This window comes from Rutidosis leptorrhynchoides, chromosome 3 (genome assembly GCF_046630445.1).
Source record: "Rutidosis leptorrhynchoides isolate AG116_Rl617_1_P2 chromosome 3, CSIRO_AGI_Rlap_v1, whole genome shotgun sequence".
Taxonomy (NCBI): Eukaryota; Viridiplantae; Streptophyta; class Magnoliopsida; order Asterales; family Asteraceae; genus Rutidosis; species Rutidosis leptorrhynchoides.
Genome location: NC_092335.1, coordinates 368,346,486 through 368,359,908, shown reverse-complemented (window position 1 = coordinate 368,359,908; position 13,423 = coordinate 368,346,486). Strand labels below are relative to the sequence as shown.

At 33.7% G+C, this 13,423-nt stretch overlaps 1 long non-coding RNA gene across 1 annotated transcript; it reads left to right on the top strand.

The window, feature by feature from the left end:
* The first annotated feature begins 6,245 nt into the window (after window positions 1–6,245).
* On the top strand, window positions 6,246–9,494 carry LOC139897609 (uncharacterized). Its single transcript, XR_011776696.1, has 5 exons — window positions 6,246–6,378; window positions 6,928–6,978; window positions 7,236–7,481; window positions 8,866–8,999; window positions 9,091–9,494. It is a non-coding gene; the product is annotated as an uncharacterized lncRNA (long non-coding RNA).
* Window positions 9,495–13,423: the final 3,929 nt, after the last annotated feature.

The following is a 13,423-nucleotide window of genomic DNA, read 5'->3' as shown; positions in this document are numbered from 1 at the left end:
TGGTTGGAACTAGAATTGAGTAGTCCCTAAAACTTTATAAATTGCATAAGTATTTCTTCAATAATATTGAAATTATGAATCATTACTTTGTTATTTGTTGGTTTTCGTGAAATTCTTGTGAACTTCGCAAGGTACGAATGATGTTATTTGAAAAGTTTCGAGTACATCGATGATGAAAGTGTAAAATCAAACATATATTCGAATAATACACTTGATTTATTATGAATTGGATTTTTTATTGAATTGAGACAGAGATTGTAATTAACGATGGTTAAGTTGCGGACGAAGGACGTACATCATTGCATATTTGTAATATGAATTAACTGAGTAGTTAAGATTCACACATAATAGCTTAGTACGGGAAGATTTATTATGGTTTAAAAATTTATACATATAAAATATACATATAAATCTTTCGATTGGAAATGAGTTAATACTTCATAACTCGTTGATACAATATATTTGTTGTCGATTCGTAATGATGTCCACAATGATTCTTGAACTGACAGAGTTTGTGATGTTACAGGTGCTGTTGATTCTGACGATACTGACGGCACTGACTGTGTTGATGATGCTACAGTCCTGTTGATGCTGTTGGTAAAACAATTCTAGCTTGTAAATCGTACACCATTTTCGATCAAAGTTTCTACTCTACCATCTCCGTTCACTCATCCGATTTACGGTCAGAATTAAATAATCTCTAAGATTTTGGAGATTACATAACTGCCGCAGAGATATCTCTTCAATGAAGTTTATGAATTAATACTTCATCGTTTGTTGTTGTTGATATTCCTGGATATTTACAGGGCGTATGACGTTGATGTTTGAGATACATATTGTGATGTTGCGGTGTGGGATGTGGATGTTGTTGTTGGTGGTGGTGATGGTACTGTTGGTGTTGCTGATGGTGGTACTGTTTATGCTGCTGGTGCTGCTGCTGGTGTTTGTAACCTTTGCACCATATTCTCCAAAGCCACTACCCGAGCGCGAAGCTCGTTGACTTCTTCTATTACACCGGGGTGATTGTCGGTTCGGATGAGCGGATAAATAAAATCTAGAATTTGGTGTAGTATGTAATCGTGACGAGATACTCTAGAAATAAGAGAGAAAATGGTGTTTCGGATAGGTTCGTCGGTAAGTGCTTCAGGTTCTTCGTCAAGAGGGCAATGTGGTGGATGGAAGGGTTCACCTTCTTCTTGTCTCCAATGATTAAGGAGGCTACGAACCCATCCCCAATTCATCCAGAATAGATGATGACTAATTGGTTGATCCATTCCGGTTACACTGCTTTCGGAACTTGAGTGGGATTCCATTTCGGAATCCGAGGGACTTGAACTAGTGACGAATTCCATTTCGTACGATTGAATAAAGAATTTTTCGATATGAAATGATTTTCCGGCTATCGGGTGGTATTCTAATTATATAGAGCAAAAGGTTTCGTAGATTACGGAGGAATTTACGGAATATGTTAGGCAAAGTTTACAGTAACAGATACGCTAAGATATGAATTAGCAGATACGCTAAGATATGAATTTTGTCTATACACTATTCATGCAATCCATGCAATAAGATGTGTCTAGACTAAGAATAATAAGCAGGTAGTTTCTGACAAGAATGATGAGCAAAACTTTTGAAATGCAGACATGGTCGAAGTCCAGACTCACTAATGCATCCTAACGACTATCAGTTAGACACACTAATGCAGACCTGGTTCGCTAAGACCACCGCTCTGATACCAACTGAAAGGACCCGTTCATATACATTATAAACGATTCACAATAGTTGATTACATCGCGAGGTATTTGACCTCTATATGATTCACTTTACAAACATTGCATTCGTTTTTAGAAGACAAACTTTCTTTACAACGAAAGTTGACGACATGCACACCATTTCATAATACATCCAACTATAATTGGCTTAATAATAATCTTGATGAACTCAATGAATCGAATGCAACGTCTTTCAAAATATGCCATGAATGACTCCAAGTAATATCCTTAAAATGAGCTAATGCACAGCGGAAGATTTCTTTAATACCTGAGAATGAACATGCTTTAAAGTGTCAACCAAAAGGTTGGTGAGTTCACAGGTTTATCATAACAATCATTTCAATATATTAATAGACCACAAGATTTCCGTTTATAAATATATGTACACTCCAAGTGTATAAAAGTATTCTATAAGTTTTAGGCACCCGGTAACAAGCCTTAACGTTCATGTTTTACCCTCTGAAGTACACCAGATCAGGTGTGTTTAAAATAACCTCGAAGTACTAAAGCATCTCATAGTCAGGATGGGGTTTGTCAGGCCCAATAGATCTATCTTTAGGATTCGCGCCTACCGTACATAGACAAGTAGTTTAATGTTACCAAGCTAAGGGTATATTTCTGGTTTAAACCCACGTAGAATTAGTTTTAGTACTTGTGCCTATTTCGTAAAACATTTATAAAAACAGCGCATGTATTCTCAGTCCCAAAAATATATATAAAAGGGAGCAAATGAAACTCACAATACTGTATTTCGTAGTAAAAATACATATAACGTCATTTAATAAGTACAAGGTTGGCCTCGGATTCACGAACGTATCAATATTGAGATTCAATATTACAGGAAAGTACGTAGACGCAACGGAGATGATAAACACTAGATTGACCTCACGAGCATACCCATGAACCATACCCATCACCTCCATAGCTATAACCCATAATTTCCTTAGCTTCGACTCATTCAAAAAAACTATTTTGAAATCACTCGGACAGCACTCCGTCGTAATATTTTATGTATACTAATAATATCTTGAAATAATACAGAGCAAATATATATATATATATATATATATATATATATATATATATATATATATATATATATATATATATATATATATATATATATATATATAAATCAATTGAGAGAGTTTAGAGAAATATATTTTCAAGTTTCTATGAAATAATGAAACCTATTGAATTCTATTTATAATAGATTTTTGAATTATAAAAGTGAATTATTAAAGTATGAATTATTAAAGTGAATTATTAAAGTATGAATTATTAAAGTGAATTATTAAAGTATGAATTATTAAAGTGAATTATTAAAGTATGAATTATTAAAGTGAATTATTAAAGTTTGAATTATTAAAGTGAATTATTAAAGTTAAATTAAGGTAAAAGTAAAGTAAAGGTAAAGTTAAAGTATAGTAAAAGTATAAAAAACTATGTATGTATAATACGCGTATAAATATATATAATATTAATTTAAATCGTTATATATATTTAATGAAATAAAATATAAATATCGTTATATTTATTATACTGGTTAAGTAATGAGTTGTCAAAAGTGATTCTAGATATTTATAAAAGTTATATACGTTTTAATAATAAAGTTCTTTTTAAACTGAAAACGTCTTTGTACGTTTGAAAATAGATTAATAGAATATTATGGAAACCAATTCTTCACTAACTTTTCTGATAATTCAATCATTTAATATATTTTTTTTCGTCGAAAATCATATTGAAACAAATACGTTCGTGTAAAGTATTATACGTTTAATACTTTATTAATATTCTCAAGTTATAATATATATATATATATACATATACATATCTATTTATATATAACGGTTCGTGAATCGTCGGAATTTGGTCGAGGTTATAATGAATGTATGAACACAGTTTAAAATTCTTGAGATTTAACTTAACAAACTTTGCTTATCTTGTCGGAATAATATAAAGATTAAAGTTTAAATTTGGTCGGAAATTTCCGGGTCGTCACAAACGCCCAACTAATTGGGAATTTACGAACAAATATTATGATTATAAGTATGAATATGTATACGTTAAAAGAGATTAGTGATTATGATCAATCAATACCAAATTAAATGCCTCTATTTTTGTAACGAATTGCAACATAAATACTATACCTACTATTTTTTATACTAACATCCATGTAGTTGTTACGGGCTCATGTTGTTTTATCGATTATTTGTTTAAAAATGGTCTCAATGGCGGACTCATAATTTAAGTGTTAGTATTCAATACTAATATTTTCGTTACAAGTATTATCAGTAATAAAGAGTTTTTTTTTATTGTAATTGTATTATACAGTATCAATACTAACATTATCGAATATTAATTCATACAATTACCATGCAACGCACGGTGCCTGCATCTCCCCATTCAATAGGCTAAGCAGCTAGCACCTTGCCGGTCTTGGTTTTGTCTCAGCAGAGTGCGTGGATGGGACGCCGGGGACGGTGCCCCTTCCTCTGTAGGTACTACGGCATAGCCCAAACTTTTAGACTGATTTGGGCTAAGCAAGTTTATACGCCTTCGCAGCCCCTACTTCAATTAAGGCAAGCTTTCATTTATTAGTAAAGGGGTCTAGTGCATGGAGATTGACCCAGCTCTTAGCCTGAGCTTGCTGGCTAGCTCTACTGGGTTGGTGTTGGGTTAGCCCTTCGCCCGTAGTTTCCTTCCTCTCATTCTCTTTCTGGGCTCGCTTCTCTCATCTCTAGTTTTTCGTCATTCCTTTTGCGTGCGGATGTAGCTAAGTGTCTGACTCTATTTGTCATAGTTTCCTGCTGTTGCGGCCGGTGCGCGTTTGCGCGCGCGTGAACCAACCCAACAAACAAGGAATAAGCTAATTATAACCTATATTATGGTAAGTTATGGCATTTGATCATGATCCGTTACAAAGTTAACATGTGATTTTAGTATATATCTCCGTAATTAATTAATTTATAATTAATTTAATAATATATATAATATAGATATAATATATAGATACAAACATAATAAAATAACTTTCAACCACAATTCACAAAAAACTTTTGATTTATATATATATATATATATATATATATATATATATATATATATATATATATATATATATATATATATATATATATATATATATATATATATATATATATATATATATATATATATGTATATGTATATAAAGAAAATATGAAACTGGTGGACCATAGTGAAATTTAACACCAAAATCTGACACCAGGGTTAACGAGCGTCCGAATCTGAACTTGACTAGTTACAGTCATATTGCACTTTTTAGCCAAAAAATACACCATTTGCGAGTAATGTCACACGCAGGCTTAATGGTAGTCTTATACAAAATAAAAGTGGGTAGTTTTACGTGGATGCTAATTATCCAATTAAAACCCAGTCGTTAGACGTGGTGGCCTTGTAGGATGCCAACTAATTGTGTAAAATAAATTATGTAAAATAATTGTGTGGAAGTATCATTTCTTAATAAAGATTAAAGAGTGAGCTTGCAATCCCTCAAATTTAATGAGTTTCTTTGATATACACTAGGTTAGAAGCCCTTTGGTCCAATTGCATTATTAAATCGGTTGCTCAAGCTCAAATTTTATTAAACTCTTTTTTTTTTTTTTTTTTTTTTTTTGCTTTTTTTTTGAAAAACAAAAATTTCATTAATTTAAATCTGCACAGAGTAGAGTTTATCGGGCCAGGCCCAAAATTTGATACCTATGCTATAAACTATATATTCGCAGCCAGATTTCAAGTGCAGCTCTATACAATTATGTTAGGCTACACGATGCGGTCAGGGTGAAAATACATCAAATTTTAAATACCAAATGGTACAATATAATATTTTATAGAATAAACTTTTCCGTATACGTATTTTAGGTATTTAACTTATGATAGTGCTTAAATATTTAATAACTGTATTGACATACGGAGTAGTATTTAATAAGAAAACGGATTGGTGTTTGCAAAAAAGTTGGCTATTTTCCTGAAAATTAGTTTTGATAAACCGATGTATTTATAAACTCTGATGGTTTTTTTTGTTCGAAGTGGTTATCGTTGTTCATTGACCTTATTAATAATAATAAAATTTTGGGATAATAAAACTTTAGTTCTTGATTTATAACATCATATCATATCATATCATACTATACATTAATAGCGAGTCTTTATTAACTAATAAATGTTTGAAAAACCCCCTTCAACACCCTTAGATAAAAAAAAAACTTTCACATGCCCTTTGATCTAATGGTCCAAAATAATTCCCTATTTCTATTAGCTAATAAATCAATTTTAATTTTTTAGATACCTAAAATGCCCTTTAATTATAAAATACACGGAAGAAAATTTACTAATTAAAATATACGGAAGAAAATTAACAAAGCAGGGGTTCTGAATGTGACATTCATTCACGACACTGAAAAAATAATACCCTAACTTCTTCCCCTAAATCATCATCTCCACTTATCAAAATCATCGTCATCATTGAAAAGCGATGATGAGAACTCGAATTGAAAGCCTAAAGTACGATTTCCATGCTTTCACAGGTCCGTCTTGATTATTGTACTCGATCCTCGATACTCCAGTTACGTTTCTATAAACCTATTATTTTATGAATACTATTTTATGATTCCCTAAAAAAAGTTATATAAGTTTGAATGGAAATATTTGTAATATTTATCCGTTTCAATATTCTACTTGAATTATTATAATTGTTTTGAATTTCATGTAATTATAATGATAAATATATAATTACAAGAGAATGCCTAATATGATGCTTGCAGGTAGAATGATTAAATTAAAGAAAATTAAAGTGTAATTAGTGATCTTTATCCTTTAACTTTTTCAGAAATCCTAACAAATCATTTAATCCAAAATCAAAGAATAGTATTATTCTTCATAAATGCGTTTTGAACACCTGCAAACGCAATTTGCCTACTTCAATATGCATAATTTGTACAAGTATTTTAAATATGATATTTTGAAATTTCAAATGGTTACATGAGAGAAGGCTTGAAAATGTGATTGTGAGTTGGGGATAATAGCGTGTATGATTATTTTGACCCCTAACATGAGAAGCCATCGTTAGTAGAATTTTATTTTCTATTATTCTCTCTGCATTTTAAATTTGCAGGCTAAATCTGACCTTCTTCAATTGAAGATTAGTGATGAGAATGCCAATAAGGTACGTATTTTTGCATATTACATTGTTGTTTACTTAACTTTATGATGTGAGTATGCTACTAATGAGGCATCAGTATGGTTGAAAATTTACATGATAATTGAGGCATGTCTGGGATTACATACAAAATGCTTTGTCCTTTTGGATTGTGACAATCCAAAATGCTTTCTGCCTACACATTCTTCACTTAATCTATGACTGAAATTCGCCAAATTTAAAGATTAGTTAATTAATTTCTTTCAATGATATTCTTGATGTAGGTGGCAAATACACCTGTTTTGCTGCAAGTTAATGTGGTTAAGTTTCTACTAAACTGGCGCATGATTATTTAGGGACTAAAATATTTTCTATTTGACTTGCCAAAGATCAAACTTGCAAGCACGCCATCACCTCTTTGGTACAGAGGCTTGCAGCTGCAATTACGCTTTTGAGAAAGATATTAAGTCAGAGACATAAAGGTGCTCGAAAATGGCATAAACTGATTGCTTACGGACAATTCGTGAAAGGTATTCTGTTCGTGCTACATACAAGTGTCAATAGAACACCGACATCATACTGTAAAATATAAATAGACATGCTTTTACATGTAGGTATTAATTTTGTTCCGGAGATTTTACATGCATTCAAGGATTACGTTAAAATTCTCATTATAGGTAATATGAGCGAATTTTATAATTAGTCAAGTGGATAATATATTACGTTAAGATTTCTTATTATATGTGTCAATATGGGTGGTTTTTTTATTTATATTTTTAAACATTTGAAATGTTATATTATTTATTTGTGTCATTGAAAGTAATTTATTACAATATATAGGGTTTTGGGTTTAGATTTAGGGTTTAGGGTTTAGGTTTAGAGTTTAGATTCTAGGGTTTAGGGTTTATATTTTAGGGCTTAGGTTTTAGAGTTTTTAAGGTTTAGGTTAGGGTTCAGGGTTTAGATTTAGGGTGTAGGGTTTAGAGTTTAGGTTTAGGGTTTAAATTTAGCGTTTAGGGTTTAGTTTAGGGTTTAAATTTTAGGGTTTAGAGTTTAGTTTTGGGGTTTAGGGTTTAAATTTTAGGGTTTAGAGTTTAGTTTTGGGGTTTTTGGTTTAGATTTAGGGTTTAGGGTTTACATTAGGGTTTAGATTCTACGGTGTAGGGTTTTTGGTTTAGGGTTTATATTTTAGGGCTTAGGGTTTAGGGTTAGGGTTTAGAGTTTAGATTTAGAGTGTAGAGTTTAGGTTTAGGGTTTAGATTTAGGGTTTAGGTTAGGGTTTAGATTTAGGGTTTTTGGTTTAGATTTAGGGTTTATAGTTTTGGGTTTTGGGTTTAAGTTAGGGTTTAGATTTAGGGTTTAGGGTTTAGATTTTAGGGTTACCCCTTAATCTAATGGTTCAAAATGATCCTATATTTATATTAGCTAATAAATCAATTTTGATTTTTAAACTACCTAAAATGCCCCTTTAATAATAAAAAACACCTGAGTAAATTAATAAGAATGGGTTATGAAATATAAATTCATTCACGACATTCATGAAAAACCAAACCCTAACTTTCTCTCCCAACTTAAACCCTCTTCACGTAATTAATGTTTTGGGAATGGATGTACACGACCATTCTCCTTCTTTACACTCCACTTTCGATAAAACGTAATTTATAGGTCGTTAACTTTATAAGGATTGATGATTGATGTTTGTTTCAAAGCGGTTAGACTGAATTTGTCAAGACCTGCTTGTTTCAAAGGCAGTTGTGGCCAATCCCGTTGACGTTATGACCAACTGTCATGGATCACATGTTCTTAGAATTCTTCTCTGTTTTAAAGGGGTCCCGTTAGATTCATCAGATTTTCATTCGAAGAAGTCATCTGTTGTACTTGCACAACGGTTAAATTTTAAGTCTTCACGTTCAGATGGGCGTGGATACCGTGAATCGCAGCTGTGATTTCTAGACATGCTCAAGTTTCTTGTGTCAGAGATACTAAAAACTGCTGAAAAAGATATTGAAATCTTGCAAGTTGATCAATACGGCAGTTTGGTTTTGCAGGCATGATTTTTTTTTTCATATCTTAACCTTATATGATGTTTTAATTTTAATGTAATGATGTATGATTTTATGATAATGAGTGTTGTGGCAGACTGCTTTGAAGTTATTGGTTGGATAGGAGTATGAGTTATTGCATCCAATTCCACTTATTCTTGCTGCAAAGGGAACTTTATAGAGAAAAATATTGCTAAAAGACTTTTGAGGCTAATGAAAGAAACTGCTTTCAGCCATTTAATGAAGGTTTGATTACTTTTAATTCTGTTTTTACTATTTAACAACAGTTTGATTAATGTTGGACACTTTTGTATATGTAATGAAGGCCATCTTTGAAGTTGCTCCTGAAACGTTGTATAATGAGTTAATCACGAAGGTTTTTAAAAATTCGTTATTTGAGATGTCGTCTCATCACTGCGGGAATTTTGTTGTCTAAGCGTTCCCTTTCATAATTACCCTTCTAAATCTTTTCATTCAGTCGTATCATTCCATCTGTTCCCAATCAACTAATTCATAGCGATTCTCATCAATTCATATAGGTACAAACGAGTTTTTATTTCGCTGAATTGTAAGTGTTTTCGTCAGTGGCGATTAACACCTTCACATCATAGATTGCGCTGAATTGCTTCAAGGTTTCGTCAAAGTTAAAAATTGTTGATTACACTTTTCTGAAATCGAGGTATTTGAAAGGACCCGTTCATATACATTATAAACGATTCACAATAGTTGATTACATCGCGAGGTATTTTGTAACATCCCGCCTTTTTTCGTTTACTTTTTCGTTTATTTATTTAAAGTCCGTTATATGTTTATAACATCTCCCGTTGATACGCGTTTTAAAAATATCTCGTTTAGGTAATTCACGCAACCGCAACCGAACTCGAGGGACTAGTTTCGCCAAGGGGCAAAGATGTAACTAGCTTTTGACTAGTCAACACCCACCTCCCTTTCTTTTTCATTTTCATTTCCCTTTTTCTTTACTACTTCCATATTTTCTCTCAAACTTCATCACAAAGATTCATCATCCAAATCAAATCTAGCAAGCTTCAATCCAAACAAATTTCATATTTGGAATCCTTGCAACTTCCTCTTCGATTCCATACCGATTACATCTCATTTGAGTAACTTTCTAAAATCACTAGATTTTGTGTTCTTAATGTTTTTAACTTATAAAGTTTTTAATTAGTGTCTATGGCTCAAGTCTAACATGAATATATGATTTATATGTTCGATCTTGTTATTTTTAGTAACTAGCATGAACTTGAAAGTTTGGTGTGTTTGATTGATGATTTGGTTACTTAAATGTTGTTGTTATGATAAAGTGCAAGTATTAAATGTGTTCCTAGTATCACTAGCTTCAATTTGATGTGTAGGTTGCTTTAGAAAACTTCATGAACTTGATTAGTGATTTTGGTGAAATTGAGTTAGGGTTTGATGAACTTGAAATGGACTTTTGATGCTTTGAATGACATGAAATGTTATTTGTAAGTGTTAGGTTGTATTGTATGCTTGATTACCTTCGAAACGGCATATAGTTCATGTAAATTGGTTGCCGAATCATCGAATTGCATTTGTGAACTTGGATGCATTAAATGAGGAGTTTTGAATGTGATTTTGGTTGTTGAAAAGGTAAATGTGATTGATGAAATGTGTTTAGTTGTTTTCCTTGTCAAAATACTTTTCCGATGATATAAGATACATGTTTTGATTGTTTGCGAGTCATAAATGGTGATTGTTTGAAGTTAGGTTCGTGCATTAAACTTGAAAACTGCCAGAATTTCTGTGTACAGGTACTGGCGCGGCGCGCCAAAGTGGGCTGATCAACTTTTCATTTAATGGAAAAATGTTTGCTACGCTAGGGACCTCCGATTCACATGAAACTTGTTCTAATATGCTTATATATGAATAACTAGCACAGAAAAATAGTTCGGGACCCGACCCGAACGTGTTGACTTTTTCGTTGACTTTGACCGACCAAAGTTTGACTTTTTGTCAAACTTAACCAAATGATTATGCAATCTTTCTAACTTGTTTCTATACTTGTATCTTGCATGAAACTTGACAATTTGATTCACATGCTACATAATCGAGTCGTAACGAGCCATAGGACTAATTGAACATCTTTGACCTATCGTGTTTACCGTTATTGATACGACCTATTTGTTTAGGTCAAGACTAGCATTGTTCTTTGCACACGTTACTTGTTGAAGTACTACTTACTCGTGTACACAAGGTGAGATCATAGTCCCATCTTTCAAACAACTTTTATGCTTTAAACTATGGGATGAGAAACATATACGTATCACACTTTTACACTTTGAACACAAGTACGAAAACGAACATTCCACGTACGGGTTTGAACAAAAATCCTCAATTCAATTATCATTAGTTACACTTGCAGGGTGTAAACGAGAACTTATATTATGTGATCACATGGGCTTGACGAGCCTCATTCGGACGGTTCGCTACCGTTAGCGGATGAAATATATTTTCGAGTATAGTGTATGTTCTAACACAACGTAACAGGGTGCAAAACAGTTAAGTTTGATAATTGGGTGCCCGCGAAAAAAATAACAACTTTGAAATGCAAATGATTTTGATAATCATCTTATATTAAATCTTGTGGTTCAAATGCAACGTTTACTAAAACACCTATGATTTCACCAACGTTTTCGTTGACAGTTTTCTATATGTTTTCTCAGGTCCTTGAATGCTTAAGGATACATGCTTTCGCTTACTTTTTGATACTTGCTTGGATGTCGAGTATACGTGCATAGTTGGTGCGTCTTTTGACTACTTTTATAAATTGTGTCGCATAGGTTTCATTTGTACGTTAAACATTGAAATGTAACTAGTCACTGAACTACTTTTGTAAACTTGAAACATCCTTTTACTTATGAAATGAATGCGACATATTTTGGTCAAACGTCACGTTAAAGACTTATGACCATGTAACGGGACCTAAGTAGTCGGCGCCGTCAAACATGATTTGGTGGGGTCGCTACAGATGGCATCAGAGCGTTGGTTGTAGGGATTTAGAGTTCATTGGTGTCAACCTCGAGTCGTAGGGTACATTAGTGAGTCTAGACTACAACCGGCATATAGACTTGAAGTAGGAATTACTTGACTACTTGTGCATTTATACTCGAACGTTTCTACTCATATCTACTCTTATTTCAACTTAATCTCACGTTGTTTAATTTAATTGACACGCCACCTTGACTTAGTGAAATAATGTCGAATGCACATATGAATTAGGGTAATATAATTTTCGGGATTATATTACGGTGACTCATATGAACGTTCCGACATTATGGCATGAAGAATTTAAGGCGAGTCAAGGAAAATTTTTCTCTATCCTTATTCCATATCATGATTAGTATTATTGAAAATACTAATCAGCGGTATTCTTGTGTTTTGAAGGAACAATGCCTCCTCGTCGTGTGCCACGCCATGAGACTCCCGAACAAGCTCTACAACGAATGATAGCCACCGTCGTGGATGCAGCCGTGGCCGGTCACTCCTCCAACAACAACAATAACAACAACCACAACAACAACAATCAAGGGGCTGGTAACTCAAGCGAAGGGTGCTCCTATAAAGCTTTCATGGGGTGCAAACCTCATACTTTTGATGGGGCCGGGGGACCGGTTGTGCTCACCCTATGGTTTGAGCAAACGGAAGCCGTCTTTAGCATAAGCGGTTGTCGGGACCAAGACAAGGTCAAATATTCCACCCACACCTTCGCCGGTATCGCCCTCACGTGGTGGAACATGTATGTACAATCGGTGGGTACCGATGAAGCTCACACCCTCTCTTGGGCCGATTTAAGGGGAAGGATGATCGTCGAATTTTTCCCTCGTGAAGAAACTCGAAAGCTCGAACAAGAGCTAAGAACTTTAAAGGCGGTCGAAAACAATCTCAAGGCCTACAATCAACGATTTGCCTAACGATCCTTGATGTGTCCCAACCTCGTGAACCCCGAAACTCAAAGGGTTGAACTCTATATGGATGGTCTTCCAAAGAGCATCAAACAAGGAGTGATGTCATCCAAACCCACTAACCTACAACAAGCCTTAAACATGGCCCACCAATTAATCGAAACGGTTGACAAAATCGTAGTTCCGGCACCTAAGGCTAAGGATAAATCGGGCAGCAACAAAAGAAAATGGGAAGCCCCCCAATCAAGCAACAACTACAACAACAACTTCATCAAAAAGCCTTTCACCTCCGACGCCAAGAAAAGTTATGGCGGAAATAAACCTTTTTGCAACAAATGCCACAAACACCACTATGGTGAATGTAGCAATCTATTTTTCCACCGGTGCCAAAGGGGTGGTCATGTGGCCAACGATTGTAGAAGTGCAGCCCCCGTCGCTCAAAAGGTGCCCAATGCACCAAAACCGGGTACTTGTTATGAATGTGGCCAA